Below are 12,634 nucleotides of genomic sequence, written 5' to 3'. Positions count from 1 at the left end.
TGGGAAGTTGTTAGAATCGATTGTTAGGGATCAGATTACTGAATACATGGGGGCACATGACAAGACAGACCAAAGTTAGCATGGTTTGGAATGGAATGGAAATCCTGCCCCACTAACCTAATGCAATTCCTTGAGGAAATTACATGTAGGGCAGACAAAGGAGATGCAGTAGATGTGGTGTCCTTGGATTTTTACAAGACCTTTGGCAAGGAGCCGTACATGAGGCTGCTTAGCAAGATAAGAGCTCATGGAATTACAGAGGAGTTAGTAACATGGGTGGAGCATTGGCTGGTTGACAGAAAACAGAGAGTGGGAATAAAGGGATCCTATTCTGGCTGGCTGCCGGTTACCAGTGGAGTTCCACAGGGGTCGGTGTTGGGACGGTAACTTTTTATTATGTATGTCAATGATTTGGACTACATTATTAATGGATCTGCGGCTAAATTTACCTATGATACAAAGATAGGTGGAGGTGCGTGCAGTGTTGAGGAAACAGAGAGACTGCCGAGAGACTCAAGTAGTTTAGGGGAATGGGCAAAGAAGTGGCAAATGAAATACAATGTTGGAAAATGTATGGTCAAGCACTTTGGTGGAAGAAATAAACGGTCAAACTATTATTTAGATGGGGTAAGGATTCAAAATGAGACTTGGGTGTCCTTGTGCAAGATACGCTAAAGGTTCATCTCCAGGTTGAGTCGGTAGTGAAGAAGGGGAATGAAATTTATGAGGAAATTCTGGCAGCTCTTGCGCTGTATTCCCCGGAGTTCAGGAGAATGAGGGGGATCTCAGAGAAACATTCCAAATCTTAGAAGGTCTGAACAGATTATATATGGCAAAGTTATATTTCATGGTAGGAGATTCTAGGACCAGAGGGCACGACTTCAGGATTGAAGGGCATCCATTTAGAAAAGAGATGCGGAGAAATTACTTCAGTCAGCGGGTGGTATATCTGTGGAATTTGTTGCCACGAGCGGCTGTGGAGTCCAAGTCATTGGGTGTATTTAAGGCAGAGATAGATAGGTTCTTGATTAAGCACAGCGTCAGTGGGCAGGGGAGTGACGATGACGGGAAGAATTGAATCAGCCCATGATTGAATGGCGGAGCAGACTCGATGGGTTGAATAGCCTACTACTGCTCCTATATCTTATGGTCTTATGACTTTCTACCTCACTGTTAACAATGCTACCAATTCAGTGCTTCTGCAAAACAATTGTCATTGTTGGTACAAATATAATGAATGCAGATACTCTGTCAATTCAAGCAGTTGCACCAATTGAATTATTTGCTTCATATCGATGCAAACTTTGAGTATAGCTGGTTTACCACGTGACGGACTGCAATCAATTTTATGCTCACACAAAATGCTGGAGGAATTCACCGGGTCAGGTAGCATGAATCAAAATGAATAAACAGTTGACTTTTTGGGCTGCCACCCAGTTTCGGGATGGAGTGAAACGGGGGAAGATGCCAAAATAAGAAAGTTGGGAGGAGCTGGAAAGAACACAAGCTGGAAGGTAGTAGGTGAAACCACATTCGTAGGATAGCGGGCGAAATGTGTCTGGGGTGATAATGGGAAATAAAGAACAAAGAGCTAGAGAAGAGGGAATCTCATAGGAGAGAGTTGATCATGGGAGAGAGGGAAGTAGGAGAGGACCGGAGGGAGGTGACTGGCAGGTGAGGAGAAGAGTAGGAGGCCAGAGTGGTGAAATGAAGAAGAGGGACATGGGAGAGGCTAAACACTGGAAGTTTCAGTTATCTGTGTTCATGCCATAAAATTGGAGGTTCCATAGGGAGAATACGTTTGCAGGTTACTCCTCCAACCTGAGAGTCGGTTAATGTGGCAGAAAAGGGGGCAATGGGGCGACATTTCGGACTGGGAATGGGGATTAGAATTGAAATGGTTGGCCAGTGGGAAATTCCGCTTTTTGATGTTGGAGCTAAGGTGCTCGACGAACCGTTAATTAATTTGAAGATGGCGTCCTGGCATGAAACGTCGACACTTTATTCATCTCCATAGATGCTGCCTTATCTATTGAGTTCTTCCAACTTTCTGAATGTGTTGTGATTATTGTGAATAACGGATTGCGTGCGTTCCCTACCTCGTAAGCCTGGATGCGATATCAGCTTATGGCTGTTCACTATATTACAGGAACGTACAACAACTTTTTTTATATATTTCTATTGAAAGATCTGTAACAGAGACAATTTCCAGAGTGAAACAGAGCAGCCCCGTCACAATACCGAATTGGTCTATGATGACAAAGTCTGTGGAGACTGGGAGTGGACAAGATCAACAATAAGAATCATGAAACGGAGAGGTGAGCCTGAGAGTGTTTCACAACAACATTTACTGACTTCCCGAATCGTCGTTTCTTCATCTGTGAGATTTTGCAATTTCGTGTGAAGCTCTCCATACCTCATCACGTTTGGGATTTTACTTGAATGATATAATGCTTATTTTCACCCCACTGTTGGAAGACACGTCAGTCTTGTGTAGTATTGAATATTCAGTGTGCCGGAGCGAGTATAAATGAATGAGCGTGGAGATTCATCAGCTCAGAGTTTCTTCAGCGAGATCGCGGGCAGCTGGAAGACAGGCTGAATCTCACACAGAATGCTTGAAACGCTTTACCGCGTGATAAAGATATATTACTTGATTGTTGCCGTTATCGGTGTCCCTGGTAAGAACAGACGCGAACTAACATTTGCTGTTCAATGTGCGCGGCTTTTGGACTCGTTCAGTTACCGACAGCGGTGAGATGCCGGTGTATCAGTGAGTGCGGTGCAGACATTGTGACAAAACCCTTGTGACCGGTCAGAAGTTCCCTTGCAGTTTAATCAGTAGATTCGGCTGGAAAAAAAATGAAAAAGATGTAGAGTGGAAGATCGGGGAGATGGATATATATTGTGGATCCATAGCAAGCTGTTTTGATTTATCAATACAAAGTAAACTCCGATAATCCTGCGCGCTCGGCACCTTTAAGGGCTACTTGGTGTTTTTCCCCCGCATTAATAGTTCAAGATGCTTTAATTTCAAATTTAAGGGAATTGTTAGGAAAAAAATACTGCGAGATTGAAGGGAACGCGGTAAGCGAAACCCCGGTGAGATTCACTTGTGTGTTCGATCTCAGACCATCGGGAGTTTCAAAAATTCAAATAAGCGTCGGTGTGCGTTTAGTTTACAAGGGTTTGTTTCCACGCCATATTATCCGTGAAGTGAGGGTTAGCCAACCCAGCGATGTCCGTTAGTTGCCTGACGGTGAAGACTACATGGGATACTCCTCTCCGGAACAATAAAGATCGATCCATTTAGAATAATACTTTTGTAATTTGGAGCAGGTCAGGAAGAATGTGCAAAGCAAAAAAAAAAAAAGAAAAATGGGAACTTCCAGATCCGATCTCATCACATAGTGTGAAGGAACCGCGGCCAAGGGCAGTTGCAGAATTTAAAAGCAGCGAGCCCAGCTGAGCCCGTGTGGCCGGCTGACAAAGGGGAAGTCGGGGGGGAGATGAACGCTTGCGAACAGAAGAAGTAAATCTGCCTGGAACTTTGAACATTGTAAATGGACAAGGTCCGAGGCAGCGGGGCTGGGCGACATGCGAAGAGAGCCGGAAGATAGCTGATGGGATCGCGGGAATCACAATCGCGGTGAAAGTTGCCGAGGCATTCAAACTTTACACATCGGCCGAAAAGTGCCCTTTGCGATCAGTTGACAATGCCTCCTTCCCAAATCCCGCTTCTCTTTCGGCACCGAGGGCCGTAACCTTTCTCCCTGCTTGCGCGCCTTTGAGGCGTCTGCGAAACCCGATTTACACCTTCCAAACCTCCAGTAATGAGCGCCCGCAAAGTTTGATTGTCCTCTCTTTACAGCTTATCTCGGCACAGAGACACACAGAGCGGTGAGAGAGTAATTCATTCAATCTTTCTGCTTTCCTCCCCCCCCCCCCCCAGTGAATTTACTGGCGATTGTGATCCTGTCCCGGGGAAAGTGCGGCCTCTCCACCTGCACCACTCGCTACCTGGTGGCCATGGCGACGGCCGATCTACTAACCATCGTGTTTGCTGTGATATTGTGGCGGGTCAGTTATTATTACTTCCCTCGGACTTTCCTCGACATCACCCCCGTGTGCAGTGTGATCGCTGTCCTGGGAGAGGCAGCCACAGACTGTTCTGTCTGGTTCACCGTCAGCTTCACGTTTGATCGGTTTGTCGCCATCTGTTGTCAGAAATGGAGAGCAAAGTATTGCACCGGGAAAACTGCGTCTGTGGTTCTGATAACAACCGGCGTTCTGTTCTGTTTGAATAATGTTCCCTACTTCTTCATATTGCAGCCTGTGACAGTGATTGACAATACACCCTGGGACTGCGTTCCAAAGCCGAGCTACAACACGGATCCCGGGTGGCTGGGATATGACTGTTTCACTACCGCTCTAAATCCATTACTCCCGTTCGTGTTAATACTACTGCTCAACGCTCTGACAGTCAGGCACATTTTGGTGACTAGTCGCGTCCGTAAGGGGCTGAGGGGTCAGAGCAAGGCGGAGAACCGCAGTGACCCGGAGATGAAGAGCAGGAGGAGGTCTGTGATCTTACTTCTCACCATCTCCGGAAGCTTCATCACTCTGTGGTCAGTAAAAGTTTCTGAAGTCCTTTCCGGATTGGGTAAAAATAATTACAATGATTCGGAATACATTTTCCAACACACCGGATACATGCTGATGATATTAAGTTGCTGCACAAACACTTTAATTTATGGGGTAACTCAGTTCAAGTTCAGAGAGCAGTTCATCAGCGCAGCGAAATATCCGCTCACGTCAATTATTCAAATAATTAATAAACACAATATCTAAGCTCTTCTCAGAGGGGGTTGTGGTGATTTCCATCTTAACACTGCAGAACTGACACCGGAGAACATGGCAGCGGGGAGAATAAAACTGGTTTAGAGCCGGAGAGAGGCCCAACACGGGAAAATACACATTCACACCTTCAGCCCGCGACATCCGCCTCCTATCAATTATTGAACTCACCCGACCTTTTATGTTTATTCACCCACCATATTCCGGCTCCTGTCACCGCCACACCCCTTTCGGTAATGATAAAGCGGGAGAGGATCCGGGGACAATCAAGTCCTAATCGGCAAAATTGCATCTCATTTGTTACGTTAGTCTTTTGCATCAGAATGAAATGGAAAAGAAAGTCAACAGTCTGCAAGAATTTACAGTAAACCTCGCACTTGTCCTTCATGTTAGATACACCTGTCATAGGGAAATGATTAACACCGCAGAGCTCCGCGATTTGGTTCATAATTGTGCAAATTTCCATGGAGTAAGCAAATGTTTACTCTGCCGCAAGGAGAAGAAAATGTCACCTCGCTTCCTGATTTTTCTCTTCATAAATTTCCATCCGTACAAACTGCATGTTGAATCTCCCCTGTATTCTCCGCAGTACAGTCGCATGTTTAACGTTAATTTTAGCTTTTCTCAGTTAAAACTGGTATAACGTGAGGTATGGACACAGACAAAAAAATCATTTCTCAATTGTGATGAATTTTCGGCCTATTCTAGCGGTGTTATTATTGTTCTGCAGCTCTAACTGTCTAATGTTTCAGTGTACTGATTTTGGGATGATACCAGTCGTATATATTACAACTGGGAGGATTGTTCATGTATCGCAGACTTCCATTTTCCTGTTTCAAGTCGGCATATTTCAGGTGTTTTTCACTGACTGATTCCTGTGTGTTGTAAATGTCGGAATGGCTGCACCAATCAGGTAAATTGTCTTTGCATGTTTATCCTGTGATATTATATCCGGACGGGTATCATGTATCGACCTATCTCTAATAATGGATCGGTCGTGATATAATTGTCAGACGTCGACTGAAAAACTGGATTAGGCGTATATTTATAGTAACCTGTCATGAGTTTACATCTTCAAGCGAGATCCTGGTGAATGATGCTTGCCACTAGATGGCGCCTGTGTAAGTGAACAGATTGAAGCAAATTGTTGCTGCATCCTGCAATGTGTTGGATAGTTTCAAACAGCATATTCTGCTTTACAGCCCGAGAGAGGCACAACACGGGAAAATACACTTCATCTTTAATTTGTTAGTTTTTTTTTAGTGTGCTTTTCTGTTATTTTTGTGTCAGCCACCTGGTCCTATATTGCCACAAGGAACCACTCAGTTTCTGGGAAGAGATCTCCACCTTTTATCCTGGCATCGGACGCTTCAGTGCTCCGGGTTGAGACCCGTTGCGTTTGTCAGCTGGAATCTGTCGCCCTCCGAGAGAAACTATCCCACGCACGTTTAAATTTCTGGCGTTGAAAAGGGCGGTGGTGGATAAGCTGAGTGACTACCTCTACGGGGCCAAGTCTGGGGTGAGGACGGACAACAGCCTCTAACTTATATCCTGACCTCGGCGAAATTAGATGCCACAGTTCGTTGGCGGCGTTGTCTGCCTATGATTTCAGCCTGAAGTACCGGCCGGGAAGCAGGGACATTGATGCTGATGCTTTGTCCCGTCGGGCGTATGAGGGACTGGTCGGGGACAAGGAGTGGGAGAGTGTTCCTGTCCCGGGGGTGGCAGTTACATATGTTCACATGAAATGTTTCGATTGGTGTCGTTCAGCACAGACAAGGTGGGACAAAAGGCATTTTCCTGTCTGTACTCTTCTATGTTCAGTGGTACTGACGAATTAAGTTAATACATATCTTCATCGTTGTTTATAATGAAGTTTTAAATATTCGAGCAGAAAAAATGAATTATGTTACATTCATGGAAATATATTAAAGTTCGCACATGGTGCGAAGTATTATCTCGTCAGGTGTGGGAATACAATCTCTTTGGAGTCGCAGTAGTGGAGACGCACCCGCAAAATTGGGTGAGTCTAAGACCAGAGAATGCAGGCTCGGGATAGAGGAGCGTCCTTTTAGAAAGGAGATGAGGAGTGAATTCTTTAGGTAGAGAGTCTTTTAGTATATTTAAGGTTGAGGCTGATCGATTCCCGATTGATCCGGGCATGAACGGATACAGGGAGAAGGCAGAAGAATTGGGCTGAGAGGAAAACTTCGTCATCCACGATGAAATGGCGAAGCAACCCGATGCGCCAAAGAGCCTAATTCTGAAGCAGGCGGATGTAGGTGAAACATAAACAGCAGGTTAATAAACACGATATGTTACAATAAATGCTATACTTATAGTAAGACAAATTCTAATTCCTTGACCGGGAATCGAACCCGGGTGCCAGCAGAGAGAACGCCGAATCTTAACCACTAAACCACCAGGAAAGCTGCTGAAACACTGCACACAAAGAATGACTAACGAATGAGCAAATATAAAATAACATATATACATAATAATAATAATAATCAATAAACAAGTGATAAAAATTAGTGGCAGAAAACGACAGCAGTGCAGAGACAATCAACCAACACGAGACATTCAGTCAGATAATATGAGACTGTTGGTTTAAATTTCTACTTGATTGTCGCCAGTAAAATGTTGAAGGATGGTTCCGTTTGTAGCCACCTGTCTCTGGTGCAATGTGAGAGTGCGGGGTTCATGTTGTGGACATCAGTCCCTGGTTCAGATTGAGTGTGTGGGCTTCTGTGTGTGTCACTCTCTGGTTCGGTGTGAGAGTGTGGGTTTCATACTGTATCTGTCAGTCTCTGTTACAGTGTGAGAATGTGGGTTTCTGTCTGTATCTGTCAGTCTCTGTTACACTGTGAGATTTTTGGGGTCATTCTTTATCTGTCAGTCTCTGCTCGAGCATTACGTGTGTCGTCTCGGTCCTGTACCCTTGAGCCTCTGATTCAGTGTGAGTGGGTCTATATTCCTCCTCCTTTCTCTCTGTTGCTCTAATTCAGTAAATACTCCTAAAATAGATTCTGCATTCCCTGAGATACTTTTAGAACAAGAGTCTCCTGCAGTTGGTTTATGTTAAAATTGTGAGAGAGACAGTGCACCGATGAATGATGACGGTTGTATGGAGCAGTACATCCTGTGTAATAGAGTCATATGCCAAACAGACCATTCGGCCCGTCATCATTCTGCATGCGATTCGTTCCTAAACCAAATAGAGCCAATCGAACAGCACCTGATCCGTAAATTTCTACGCTTTGGCAAAACAGTCTCTGAAATGTTGAATGAAAATAAGGAAAATAAATAATTCAGTTAATTTAATTAAGTAAGAGCATAATTAAATTGATGAATTTATCAAAATAAAACGCACAGAGGCAGTGAGTTTCATGTTCGAGCGGCATTTCTCTCAGCAGTTCTGAATTGCGTCCTTCACCGTGTTTTCCGCACTCTTTGCTGATTCTGTCACCTATTTCTCAATGTGCACAAGCTCAGGAATTAACTGAAGTGATTTCCCACTCATAAATAATATAATATTCATTTCGATTTTCTTATGACAGCTTCGGACTGCTCTGCAATATGCCATGCATTTTTCATTGATAAAATTGTGACGGCCTTCTCCTGTGCAGCACAGAAAGAGTTTGTGAGCGGGAATGCGAGGGAGGCTCAAGTTTCACATTTGGGATCATCCAGAGCTACACACCGCAGCACGCGCTTGACCGAAGAATCCTGAGAGTGTGACGTCACTGATCACGTCACTGCACAGCTGGGAGTGTTCCCCTCGTCAGGGACAGGGTGTGCGGAAGTGTTACTCCTGTGCTACAGGATGCAGGGTCCTATATTACACCCATCAGTGCAGAAGAACGAGATCAATGGGTGTGAGTGGACAGAAGATGATGAATGGACTCATATTATAATGTGAATACAATACCTGGACATGTTGGGATCGTGGGAATAGCGGAGTACAGGAACAAGCCCTTTGACTCATTACTTCTGCGCTCAACAAGATACCTAATGAGACTAAACTCTGTTGACTGTACATGATCCATCTCCATTCATTCACTGCATGCTCATGTGCGAAACCAACAACATCGTAAACAACAATATATTACCCACTGCCACACTTCAAATCAAGTCAAGTCAAGTCACTTTTTATTGTCATTTCAACCATAACTGCTGGTACAGAACATAGTAAAAATGAGACAACGTTTTCCAGGACCATGGTGGTACACGAAACAATACAAAAACTACACTGAACTACATATGAAAAAACACAAAAACTACACTAGACTATAGACTTATCCAGGACTGCACAAAACAGTGCAGAACCTACAATAAATAACAATAAATAATAAACAGGACACTTGACAGATTATCCAGGCACACACCATTATCTGTGCAAAGAAAAAAAACAAAGTTGTCCCGCGCATCTCCTCTAAGTTACTCTCCTCTCGCGTTAAATACAGACCATCACGAACTTGATATTTCTATCTTGGCCGCAACAATTCACCTTCTAGGCCTCTCATAACTCTATCACCTACTGCCAGGCCTCCCCTCAGCCTCTGTGCTCAGGAACGGGAGGTCGAGGGACCATCCAACAGTCCTCTTGTTGACGGACCAGAAGTGGAAAGAGTGATCAGTTTGAATTTCATTGGTGTTAACCTCTTTGAGGATCGATCCCGGGCCCAAATATATTGATGCAATCTCAAAGAGAGCACGACTACAGCTATATTTCATTCAGTTTGAGGGGAATTGGTATGTCATCGTTCATTTCGACAGATATACCGTGGGGAGCATTCTAACTGAAGACATCACCGTCCGCTATGAAGTGGCCACTGCACAGGATCAGAATAGACTGCTGAAAGATGTGGACTCGTAAGGCTGCACCATAGGCCCCAGACTCCCGAACACCTAAGACACCTTCAAATGATGATGCCTCAAAAAGCTGTATCCGTCAGTAAAGAGCTCACCCCCCCCCCTCGCTTGGAGGGTACAGGGGCCAGATTACACCCCTCCCTCGCCTAGAGGGTACAGTGGCCCGACGACACACACTTAACGTTTCAGGAGCAGCTTCTTCCAATCTGCAATCAGATTTTGGAATGGACATCGATCCGTTGATAAAATCTTCCTCTGTATTTTTCTCTTTCATTCTGCACTGTATATTTAATTTATTTCTGTATATACTGTAGTTATTGCGTTGGACAGCTTCACTACTCCGTTAAGAGAGTGGGGAGTGAGGGACATCGATCACTTCGAAGGCCAGAGGCCGAAGATGTTGGAGCAGAGCCGGGCACAGTTGGACTGTGGCTCCCAATTCTGGTCCCATCAAGTTAGGATAGATGTAGACGTCTCCGTCATGTAGCCGAGAATATTCCTGGGAATATTTCCACCGGTAAGGAACCTCAGACCCAGGTTAGACTGGAAAAGCTGTTATGACTCGTCCTGGAGCAGAGAAGCCGAAGAAGTGTACAAAGGCTGTTGTAAATCTAGTCAAGAATAAAAGAAGAGCTTACAAAAGGTTGAAAAAGCTAGGAAATGATAGAGAGCTAGAAGATTATAAGGCTAGCAGGAAGGAGCTCAAGAAAGAAATTAGGAGAGCCAGAAGGGGCCATGAGAGGTCCTTGACGGACAGGATTAAGGAAAACCCCAAGGCATTCCAGAAGTTTGTGAAGAGCAAGAGGATAAGGAGTGAGAGAATAGGACCAATCAAGTGTGACAGTGGAAAAGAGTGTATGGAACCGGAGGAGGGAGCAGGGGCAGTTAATGGATACTTTGCTTCAGTATTCACTACGGAAAAATGATCCTGACGATTGTAGGGATGACTTACAGCGGACTGGAAAGCTTGAGCATGTAGATATTAAGGAAGAGGATGTGCTGGAGGTTTTGGAAAGCGTTAAGTTGGATAAGTCACCAGGTCTTGTATAAAGCCTACAGAAGCAACGTTCCCCAAATCATCAACGCTAAATCGAAGATTGCATTGTTGCTGCTTCCTGCACTCGTGCTGAGCTCGTCGATTTATTCAACTTTGGCTCCAGCTTCCACTCTGCCCTCAAATTCACTTTCGACACCTCTCTTCTCTTTCTGTATCTCTATTTCCATCTCCGGAGACAGTCTATCGACTGGTATATTTAACAAACCTACAGACTCACAGCAATCCGGACAGTACCTCTTTCCACCCTGTCATTTGTAAATAATGTCACCCCTTCTTTCAGCTCCTCCGTCCCCGCTGTATCTGCTCTCAGGATGAGGCTTTTCATTCCAGAGCAACTGAGATGTCCTCCTTCTTCAAAGAAAGGGGCTTCCTCTCCTCCAACATCAACAGTGCCTCACTCGCATCTCTCCCATTTCACGCACATCTGCCCTTACACCACCGTACCACCGCCCCATCACGGATAGAGTTCCTCTTGTCCTCACTTACCGCACCACAAGCCTCATTCAGCGCATAATTGCACTTCACTTCCACCACCTCCAACGGGATCCCGCCGCCGAGCAAATCTTTCTATCCTCATACGACTACCGACCATTTCTGCTTCCTGCAGGGATAACTCCTTCGCTGACCCCCTTGTCCGTCCCCACTGATCTTCCTCCTGGCACTTGTCATTGCAATTGGAACAAGCGCAGCATCTGCCCTTACACCTCCTCCCTCAGGGCCCCAAACAGTCCTTCCAGGTGTGGCGACACTTCACCTGCGAGTCTGTTGGGGTCATCTACTGTATCGGTCGTTGAGAGCTCCTAGATATCAGTGAGACCCAACGTAGATCGGAAACCTCTCCCCCTCGTTGAGCACCTGCCACGAAAAGCGGTGGTCTCCCATTTCAATTCTACTTCCCATTCCCATTCTGACACGCCAGTCCGTGGCCTCCTCTACTGCCAAGGCGGTGACACACAGGTTCGAGCACTGACACCTTGTAATCCGTCAGAGTAGCCTCCAATATTATGGCATGAACATCGATTTCTCTAACGTCTGGTCATTGCCCACCCCCACCCCGACAAACTCTTCACCATTCCGCATTCATGTCTCCCTTTCACAACGTTTCCTCTAACCTGATCATCCCCACCCTCTGGTGCTCTCCCCTACCCACCCCACGTCCCTTTTTTTCCATGGACTTCTCTCTGCTCGATTCAGATTCCTCCTTCTCCAGACCTTTATTTCTTTCTCCAATCAACTTCCCAGCTCTTTATTTCACCCCTCCCTCTCTCCCGGTTACATCTATGAACTGCCACCTTAACTATTCCCCACCCAGCCACAGCTTTTTAATCTGACTTTTCCCCTTCCATTCCAGTACCGATGAAAGGTCTCAGCCCGAAATAAATGGCTGTTTACTCTTTTCCACAGATGCTGCCTGACCTGCTTAGCTTCTCTGGCATTTTGTGTGCGTTGCTTTGGATTTCCAGCATCTGCAGACTCTGTGGTGTTTGGTATATCCGTTTGAATTTATTGACCTGCGTCTCCACGGAGCCGACGAAAAAGCCGGCATAGCTCGGACCCATGCGAGTGCTCATGGCCACACCTTTTGTTTGCAGGAAGTGGGAGGATCTAAAGGAGAAATTATTGAGCGTGAGGACACGCTCCGCCAGACGGAGGAAAGTGATGGTGGAATGGAAGTCGTTGGGTTTGGTGTCCAGATAGAAATGGGGGAGCTTTGGGAACATCATGGTCGGGATGATGTGTATAGGGACTGGACATGGGTCAGGGCACCTGAAAACATTGAAAAGATCCAAAGCGTGTGAGCTATCATGGATGTGTATAGGAAGGGAATGAACCATGGGGGATAAA

The sequence above is a fragment of the Mobula birostris genome, chromosome 13 (assembly GCF_030028105.1).
Source record: "Mobula birostris isolate sMobBir1 chromosome 13, sMobBir1.hap1, whole genome shotgun sequence".
Classification (NCBI taxonomy): Eukaryota; Metazoa; Chordata; class Chondrichthyes; order Myliobatiformes; family Myliobatidae; genus Mobula; species Mobula birostris.
This window is presented reverse-complemented; position numbering follows the sequence as displayed.